This window comes from Erpetoichthys calabaricus, chromosome 14 (assembly GCF_900747795.2).
Source record: "Erpetoichthys calabaricus chromosome 14, fErpCal1.3, whole genome shotgun sequence".
NCBI lineage: Eukaryota > Metazoa > Chordata > Cladistia > Polypteriformes > Polypteridae > Erpetoichthys > Erpetoichthys calabaricus.
Genome location: NC_041407.2, coordinates 101,324,074 through 101,334,796, shown reverse-complemented (window position 1 = coordinate 101,334,796; position 10,723 = coordinate 101,324,074). Strand labels below are relative to the sequence as shown.

The 10,723-nt window shown below is 36.9% G+C and overlaps 1 protein-coding gene across 3 annotated transcripts in view; it reads left to right on the top strand.

Annotated features, from left to right (window-relative positions):
- The first annotated feature begins 234 nt into the window (after positions 1-234).
- stat5a (signal transducer and activator of transcription 5a) overlaps positions 235-10,723 on the top strand; it is a 234,063-nt gene continuing 223,574 nt past the window's right edge. The window contains exon 1 of one of the 3 annotated variants that reach the window (XM_028819816.2): positions 235-377. The gene's annotated coding sequence lies outside the window, so the exon portion shown is untranslated. The remainder of the gene's footprint in view (positions 378-10,723) is intronic. The other 2 variants (XM_051918839.1, XM_051918838.1) reach the window with 2 other exon arrangements.

Here is a 10,723-nt window from a genome sequence, read left to right as displayed (position 1 = left end):
ATAAGCTCTGCTGCCTGGGTTCCATTTTCCACAATATTTGTTTGTTTATATCTGTCGGTTCGTTCCATGTCTTGCCGGTGCAATGACCCTGCTCCTGCAGAGGTTGCTTCTTCAGCAAGCCTGAGGTCTGTGTATCATCTGTCGCCGCTCCTGCTGAGAACTGAAGCACCGCTTGGGCGCGCGTGGTTACTAGACGGAAGAGCGCCGGAAGTAGGCGGTTGGCGGGCGCGCGCAGTCTGACGATGAAGTGCGTAGCAGGCGGCGTTCGCGCGCGTGCGCGATGTACGACGACAGAGAGACACACAGGGAGCTCAGCGCGAGTGAGTGAGGAGGCGCTGGCAAAGCTGTAGTTCGTTGGGTCGTTCGTGGAAAACCCGGTAAGTACACCCGCGTTCGTTTGTTTTGGTTGTAGACATGCACGTGTTGTCGCTTTTGTGTAACTTGCTCAACAAAAACAGTAGCACGGGGCAGACTGGCATTCGCTGTTCGTGGTTGCGAAATAATGAAGAAAAAAGCGCTTGTAAACAAAGTCAGCGGAGAGTCGATAGGGAGTGAAGCGACTGGTGCGGGCGAAAGTTTGAGGGGCCGAAGTGTTGTCTTTGAGCAGCGGGGCAAGGCGTGTACCTGCTCGGGGCCGAGGCCACGGTGCTTTAGTCGTACTGAACGAAGGAGTGCCGAGGCAGGCTGTCAAAATGAATGGAGTGGCGGAAGGGAGCAGAGAAAAGAAAACATCAAGAGCGCGAGCTCGGCATGTCCGTCCGAGCAGGTGCTCAACGAGAGGACTCTGCTTGAGCATTAGGCACACGTAACGCCTCGATCCTCCAGCCATCGCAAATTAAATATGGTTGGATTGACTGTGGAAACGATAAACACGCTTACAGGTGGCCGAGTCCTTTTTTAATAAAGGTACAAACGCCTGCGGATGTTAGCAGTAATTCTGGGCAGTATTTACTGGGGAAGGGGCGGGAGTGTCGGGGGGCATCGCCGTCTTCTTTACGTGTGTCGTCAGTTGAATTGATTTACGAGGGTAGGGCTTTAATTCACAATCGTCGTCTTTTAACAGCTTTTAATTATAAGCGAGTAGTGTGTGTGTGTGTGTAACAGAATCAGTGACTAAAATATGCGTATGATACTGTCAGAGTACACTGCACTAGCTTTAACTCACATTTCAAGATGCAAAGAATCATAATGTTAGAGAAGGATTATTCATGTTTTGATGGTTAGTTACATTTACTTAGAAAGGTGATGACATCGATCAATTGTGTGATCCTGTTTAGTATGTTTGGTCGCCAGTTAGGTGTCACATGTACTGTAGAGAGGGCTTTTTCAAAAAGAGTTTCGCAAAGAAGTATTTAACGTAGAACATGAAAATGCAATGAGGTATTTGCATTTGCTAATAATTTCCTCTATGAAGGCTTAGACGCGCAAATAAAATTACTCTTGTTTGAGGAGATCTGTAAGGGTGACATTTAAAGGGAGGGAAGATAAAAATGTGTTGCTGAAGAAGCAGTTACAAAGGTGCAAATTGTTTTTGCAAAAAACTAAAAACCGAGCACAGAATTAAAATAAAAAAAAGTGTAAAACTCACATTAATATATAACAGTGTAGTCTAGGGATGTCAAACTGTTCTCCTGGGGAGTTACAGTGGCTCTAGGTTTTCATTCCTACCACTTGAATTATTTGCCAGTTACCATCGACGAGGAAACACTTTTTAACGTCAGTTTTAACTGATCTGCTTTTTAAGACTCAACTCTCAATTATTTTTTTCCTTAATCAGCAATCAAACAATAACTTCATCCAAAGTGAGGCAACATGACCTGTGGTCGGCTGGCGCCCTGCCCGGGGTTTGTTCCTGCCTTGCGCCCTGTGTTGGCTGGGATTGGCTCCAGCAGACCCCGTGACCCTGTGTTAGGATATAGTGGGTTGGGTAGTGGATGGATGGATGAGGCAACATGACAAGATAACCTGATCTGATTTGCACAGGTGTGGCCATCTGGTGAAAGTCTGAGAAATACCAGTCTGTTTTGGTCCACAAAAATTTTTGATGGTGTCCTCTGAAAGAAGATCATCTGCAGTTTTGAAAATGTCTTGTGTGCTGGAGTATCAGCACCAACAAACTGTGGAATTAAATAACCGGTTTCAGTAACATCAAGAATGGGCTTCTGTTTAAGAAATATGTTGAGTTTTGAGGTCCCCATCTTAGGTTATGTTGGCTTGCTTTTGTTTAGGTGCTAGTTAATAAGGAAACAATCAATTAAAAAGTCTGAGTCTTAAGAAGCACATCCATTTAAATTAACCAAAAGCAGTCTCTTCCGTTAGAAGCTGTAACAAAACAAAAGTTGAAAGTGGCTGGAACTCCTCTGTTAGAATAACTGTAATGAGCTTGAAAAGGAGTTTATAATAGAAATCCAGTTATTTAGGATTTGATCCAAGTCAAAACATTTTATTTTGGAACACAGTTTTTAACCAGGAATTAAAAATTGTTCTTTTAAGTTGGCACAGTGGCACTTTTCACAATCCCTGGTCCCTGTTTTCTGATCTAAGGCCTGGTTGTGCCTGAATGTAGTTTTAACATATCGGGTTGATTGGAGATTGTAAACTGGCCCAGTATGGGTGTGTCCACTATGGACAGACAGCGGGTTGGTTTTTGCTTTGTGTCCGAACCAGCTCTTCTCATGCAGAAAATTGATAATCGACAATGATATAAACAAGATTTCTGGTTCTCTCTGTGTATTATTTTAATTGGTTTGTGGTTTCCATAAATCATTGTAATTGTTTAGAAAACAGGGTTTGTCTTGAACACACAACTTGCATATCAGTAATAAACTCCCCCACAGAAGAACCATTTCTATTTTGAATAGAAATTGATGTGTAAAATGTATTGGGAGAAATTATTTAAAACAACATTCTAATTTTGCTTTTTCTTGCAAGCCTAGAACCATCTTCAATAAATCATAAATAAAGTGAGTTTTAAATCAACCCACTTTGTATTTCCCAAAGTTGTCCACACACACACACCCACTTGCTGTTTTATATTTCACAAAGATAGCTCCGTGGTTGGCACTGCTGTCTTGTAGCTTCAGGAGCCTGGATTTGAATTCCCACATTGATGTTTTATGTGAGGCGTTTGCATGTTCTACTGATGTATATGTGAAAGTTTGTATTGGTGCTGTGTTTTTTCTTTCTTATCTCAAAGAAGCGCCTGTTAGATGGCTTACTCTGTGTGTGTGTATACTTACTTGAATGTGGCCTTTGATGGGAAGACACCCTATCTGAAAATTAATGGAAGTCATACATTATACACACATTATAGGTTTGTACATTATGTGTATGGTTTCTGTCTAAAACACATATGCACACTTACTGTATCTATAAATATATATGTACGTGCAGTATAGTTTCTTGAAAAATGTATAACACTTGGGACTTTCCTAGTAAAGCACCTGAGGCTGCTTTCTGGCTGGCACTGGATTCTTTTGTGGTAGGCTTTGGTTGTGTTTTCCATCCATCCCTTTACTGAATGCTTTTAATCCAGTATTTGGTCTGTATTGACTTGAATCATATCCTGGCAGCATTGGATGAAAGGCATGATCCTATTTTGACAGAGTATTTCACAGATGTGCAGGTTACTGGCAATGTGTGAAATTAGGCATTTTGTAGAATGTCTATATAGAATGCCTAGGAAATCTATATAATACCTGCTTTTTACACTAGGCATTCTATAGAATACTTGCTTTTCATACATTGCGTGTAACATATACACCCACAGTCACTCATGCAGGACAATTTAAAGCCTCCAGTTAACCTATCACATGCCTCTGGGGTGTGAGAGGAAAACACGTACAGACAGACAGATTGACTGGCTGGAATTTGAACCCAGACTTGTGCAGTTGTGAGGCTGGATCACATTAACTGCAGCCTGCCCTTCCCATTTCTTCTGTCATGGAAAATGTGGGTTCAGTAAATTGAAATGCAGCATATAAGGTATATTCAGCTTTAAGACATATTTGTAAAGTTGGAATTCGTCTTTGTGTTTTATTTATTAATTTTTTAGTTAAGTGTGTCCAATTTTAATGAAACTCTTTTTAGATATACCATGCAACATTGTCAAACTCACTTTAATTCAAATCTAATTTAAAATACATATTCTTTACTATGCCATAGTTGCACTTTACATCATTCCTGCAGTCACAAAATATACATTTGACATATGCATTTTAATTTGAGCAGAGAGAATGCTAGAATTATTGAAATGTTTGCCTCTACCCAGTAAAAGTCACATTTTGCATGTTAGTGTTCACGGATGTTTTATTTTAATGGCCATCGTTGTTATCAAGTATTCTATATTTTAAAAGAAGACTGTTGCTTGCTTTCTTGTAGATGACAGAGTCCTTGAAGAATAAGATCCTTGATTTATGTCATCCTGTGTATTAATCATTTGAGTCTTTTAAATGCTGTAACATGAATTGCGGGGCCTGTTTTGGTTTTGTGCACACATGCTCAGGCATAATTTTTGTTTTCTTTTCTCTGATTAGGGTGGTTGTGTGGGTGAGGTGCATTGGGAGGATATGTCACTTTCTTTTCCAATAGTTCAAATTCAGTTGTTCTTTCTTGCAATTAAATTACACAGATTTAAGAAATGTATGCATGTATTATGAATCTATATGTTATTTGTCGCTGTTTCACTTTCAAACTGTGGTCTGATGAGGTATTTATGGATGAAGTATCATTGCGTTGTAAGAAAAGTGCACTATATATATGTGTTATATAATATAATTTAATATAAATGTTATTGTGCATTTGAGATACTCTTGGTGGCGTGTCTTTTGTTTGTGTTTTTCAGTTGGAGAATAGGCAGGTGAAGTGACTCGCTGGTGGTCACCCAGTGTCAGTAGCAAGATTAGAACACACAACCTAAGGGTTTGAAGTCCAAAGCCTTAACCTGTACACCACACTGCTTACCTAAATAATAATGTATTATCTATTATATATATGTGTGTGTGTGTATATATATATATATATATATATATATATATATATATATATATATATATAATTCATTTATATAGCGCTTTTCTCAGTACTCAAAGCGCTATCCATATATATATATATATATATATATATATATATATATATATATATATATGGTTGAAATAGTTTACTGTCAAATAATGCAAAGAGTACGCACAGCATGTAGATCGGGGTAATTACATTCATGCCATGAATATATATAGACAGACAGATGTAGATGTGTGTGTGTGTATTTTTAACCATCTTCTTAAATTGTATAAAGTACAGTTATGGTGTGAGGCAATTAAATTTAAGGCCCAACAAAGTTGTTTATTTATATCTAGTGCATGGATCATGAAATTGGTCAGTCACATGTTGTAAAGCGGCAACTTGTCAAACTGCTTTGCCAACATAACTATTTTGAGACTTGGCAATAAACTAAACAGTGGAGACAAAAGCTGTGAGAAATGATTTTGCTGGCCTCATTTCCTATCATGTCATACAGTATTGTCATGCTACTCAAGGAACAGCAGTAGGCAAAACATGAATATTTTGTAGAGTGATTTTAGTAGTTAAGACTGGTGAAGTTGCACATTTTGTCCAATTGTTTGAAATATCAAAATAACACATTGTTTTTACAGACGACTTGCTAATGCTTAACAGTCATTTTTGGCATTTATGCAAAATAAAGTATGCTCTTCAGAAATTTCCCTTGCAGAGTTTTATAAAATTCTGGGTATTTGTCAGAGTACATTTAGTCATTCTTTCATATTTTGGTTTTGTAGGTGTGTTTGCTATAAGTCTTTTATTAAGAGCACATTAATAATGTTTTTTTAGTTCACAAAAATATTTAAACTGTTTTCAGCTACTGTATTAAAGGATTATTTATAGAGTATTCATTTAGTTTCTGCCTAGGCTATAGCAAAAGGGGCACTAAATACATTAGCGCTGGCTTTACACTACGGAAACATATGTTTTTATGAAATATTGCCAGTGCTTTTTATATGTAAAATGATTCAACTTTTAATTTAAAATTTCATATTTTTAATTTTTTGTGTGTATAAGTTATCCCTGTATTTGTCAGTTAGTGCTAAATGTGTAGAAAGCAAGGTGCTTGATTGAGCTTTGTCAGGTGTAAAGCACGCATACCAGAGGCCATGCAAGTCTATTCAGTTTATTTTGTGACAGGAATGCAGGACACAGCAAAATACCCAAGTTTAGGCAGGAGAAACCTGCAAACATGCAACACCATTTTACTGATTAGGTTTATCAGGTTGTTTGTGCAAGATTCTTCCTATACATTATGTTGTAATTGCAAGGGGAGCCAGCTAGCCAATTTTTTCCCCATTATTCATTTTAAAGTAATATTTTAAATTGTTCAAATTTAAAAGTGTTTCGCTGCTATGGGCCCAAAGCTGCTGGTATATTCCGTAGTTGTCCACAACCCTGAAATATGATTATTCAGGTTTGGCAAAGGAATGATTGAATGTGTGTTGAGAGAAAATAGCCAATTTACTATCTTGAATTCTTCTGTGTAATTTTTTTTATACAATAGTGTTATTTAAAAATGACGCCTTTCAAATTTTGTTTGCTGTAGATGCATGCAGTTAAAATATACAGAAAAAATTACCGGTTGTCTTTAGCTGGGAACTGTAGATCATTGTCATTAGTTGTTTGTCTACAGCATTTGCAGAATAAATAATATAGTTAAATAATATACCATGTATTCATAAACTGGATAAGCTTTTTGTTCTTCCTACTGTTTTATCACGAGGCAAACACAATGAAGCAAAAATATATTTTAAACAGCAGCAAATTATCACTAGTGTCTTAGTTTTACATTCTCAGAGCAGAATGCCAGCTAATTTGCTCTTATAACATCATGTATTGTAAACGACAGGCTTGCATCTTGTGTGAAATACAAGTCAGAATCAAGAGGTCTCATTTCTAAAAATGTGTATAGAGTGGTCCAAATTTTGAATGTATGATTATTTTCTAAAAATCTTTACCAGTGATTTATAAAATATCTCTATGAAAGTGTTCATTAATTGTTTTGACTTGTAACCTATTTATAAACCACAAATCATCTTAAGTCTTAGCGTATGAAAATGAGCATTTTGATTTCATCCAAATAATTCATTGAAAAATCCTTATGTGATAAGATATACTTCCATGTAAATTGCAAGAAATAACCCATGATTAACTTTATTAAAATGGAAAATGAAATGGCAGATGACCTGACTCTAAATAGAATGTTAATGTTTCCTTTCATGTTCATTCGCTGAAGATGCTCATATCAAAACATTGTCGCAGTTTTTTGCTCAAAAAAATAATCCTGTTTTCCCTCAAACACTTTCTTAATTGAACCCTGAGCTGCTTTATTATAGGGTAAACTGTTAGAACTGTGAAGACAATACAATTATAGCCAGCCAAGTTTGAATTTAGAATAGGGTAAGATGCTTCTGCTCTGTTTGTAGGTTCTCTCTGGAAGGTTGCTTTTGCAAGAAACGCAAGAATAGAGGCAGCTTGCACCTCCACTGGAATAGTGTCAGTCAGTCAGTGTCCAACCTGCTTTATCCTAACACAGGATCACAGGGGTGTACTGGAGCCAATCCCAGCCAGCACAGGTCGCAAGGCAGGAACAAATCCCCGGTCAGGACACCAGCCCACCACAGGGCACACACACACTCACACACACCCACACACCAAGCACACACTAGGGACAACTTAGGATTGCCAATGCAAAATCACTCGCTTAATCAGAGCAGCACCTGAGTCAGTCTTGGAGCCATTCGTGCACATGATCAGACAGTATTTGACAATGTTTGGTCGTCTGGCTGGGGGATGGATGCAAGAAAGTGTCAAGAAATAACCCACAATCTTGTGTGATCGCCAGTCAAACGTCATAATCTTACACCACAGATGCACCAGACATGCAATTTGAGTGCCCACTTAATGCACAAACTAACACTTACATGTCAGTGATTCAAATTCAATGTTAATCAAGCATTCCAAAGTAAACATTAATTACAAATATGTATAGTAGTTAAGACAGTAGAGATGTGATTTGAAATAAACTAACTTGAGGTTACATTCATATTGTGGCTACTGGAGAGCAAGTATGCAACATCATTCAGTTACATGAAAAGTCTACTGTAATAAACCTGAAGTACATCATTATATGCCATCAGCAGAGCCTGTCTTCTGTTGTTCTCAGTTATTTGAAATGTGTCCTTCAGCGCATAGACTTTATTGCATCATTTTCAAGTAGTTTTCCAGATAATTATGGAAAATGCTGTGGCGCACACATACCCGCCATGATATTTTTTTCCCCTGGCAAAAAAATTTTCTGCCCAATGAAAGAAGTCTATGAAACATCCTTGGGATGTTTATTGATATGTTTAGTTTGCTTGATAGTTTGCAGTGTGAAACGAAACTGAGGTAATTTGAAACAAGAAAATGAAACGTCCCCTGATTCAGAACAAAGCAAACGAATTATGAGTGGGCATATCTCTTAAGAGAAGTTATCTGATTATTTATTTGGTTTAATCTGATTTATGCATATTGAATGTGGTCTGCCATTTGTTTGGTAAAACTGTTTTCCAGACCATTTGTTTGGTAAAATATTCTCTGGATTCAAATGAATCCACAGATCAAAATATTAATTTGTTACCGTAAACAATGCAAATGCAAATCCATCATTCCTTCATTTGACCAACAAGGTGCTCGGGGTGTGTGTTTTGGTCCATTTGTGTTCTCCGTCTCTCACTCAAACCATTCCATACTCCTGTAGTTCAAACTGCTGTCTTTTGAATCTCCTGAAATTTCTGCATTTTATATATTCCATTTTTAAAACCTGATTTTTTACATTACTTGGTTGTGAAGAATCTGACCTTATCCTAGAAACACTAAACACAGGACAAGCATCAATCCTAGTGAAAACAGTTACCACGCAGTATCGGAGCACGTTCATATCTATAGTATGTCCGTGCTTACACATACTGGACCTACCTAGGGATGCAAGTTAACTTAATACAGGAGTCTTTCCTATATGAATTCAGACCGACATTTATGGAGAGAATATGTAAACTTCTTAGAATTAGTGTATAATGATTCATTAATACTGACTACTTTTTTTTTGGGGGGGGGGGGGGCTTTTACAAAAATAGTTTGTATTTTAAATGGGAAAAAAATATGCAAATACTTAAAACAGTCCTCAAATTAGGCTCTTAGAGTTATGGTTTCTAAGAAAACAATTTAAAACTTAAGTAATATAAGTGGAAGAAAATGTTGGCTGCAAAAGTACATTCTGTAAACTAATTACAAGTATAATTAGCAAAATTATTAACAACTTAGCACACTGTACAGTAATTACTAATAAATAGTAGTGTGACACAGTTAAGTCCTTGTGTTGAAACATAGCTTGAAACTGTAGGTTCAGCAAGATAGCTGGCATATTTTTTAACAGTTGCAAAATCTTTAAATTTGTGGCTTTGTTTAAAAAAACAAAACTCTTAAGTCAGAACAAGATAAAGGGTGCTTTTTTCTACTGTGGAACAAAAGCAGGTGCCATGTAGATTTACGTATAAGTACATAATCCCAAACATCCTCCTTGACAATTGATATTAGGTATTAGCTCAGTATTGGTTACTGTCTTAGTTGTAACCATTGTAAACTGAAGTTGGTGTCAAAAAGAAGCCATTATTTCTCCCATTTGCTATAATATCCTGGACACTGCATAGTTTGTTGTAAATTGGCATTGGAAATTCTAGCCTTCAAAAATTTTTGTAAAAAAAGTCAGCATGGTTTTGTGGATTTAAGAGTGAGTTTTGTCAAATTTTGACCTTTGAATAGCCATAACATGATTGATGATAAATGTTTTAACGCAAAGTCTTACCCTCTTCAGTTTATTTCTCAGTGATCTGTATTCTTCACATGGTCAGTGTTTCCTGTGTAGTTTATAGATTCTGCTGGTCATCTAGTTTCCACTAAATCCCAGAATGAGCGTCAACTTATAATTGGCCCAATGTGACTGATTGGGAGCTGGCTACCTGTATGGCTGCACGTGTATGTGTACACACTTACATCTTGCGATTGTGTGATCTTTTACTCCAATTTCCTCACATCTACCACTGACTCACTTTGACTCCTCTAGATTCAGTAGTGGACCTAGTTTGTTCACAAAATAGATGGAAAGACTAATATACCAGTTCCAGGTAAAATTAACCATATTTTCTTTAAATACCAAAATTATGCTAATGAAATAAAAATGGACATGACACTGGATAAATAGCCTATCTCAGTCATAGTCCTGGTTTTGAATGCTGAAATATGATGGTTTTGGGTATGGATGGGATGCTTAGACTTTTCCTTGAAAATACTGTTTGGAAATTTAAGTCCAGTCTAAAGAAAATGCATTGTTTTCGATACATATATTCCAAATACAATAAGCAGCTGCAAGAAAAATCAGGTTTGTTTCTGTTCACTTACTTTAAGTTACAAACATTGCGTTTTGCAGATGCATCAGTTGACAAGGATCAACATGAACTTCTTTACAGGCAAAGCTTTGTTTTATGTATTCATTGCAAGCACTATGTTTTTGGAAAGGTTGTAGTTATTTTTAATTTTTCAGGTAGTGACACTCATGTATTTGATAATGCTGTAGGCACTAGTTTCTATTTTAGAAAGGATTTTTGACAAGAAGTTGCAACTG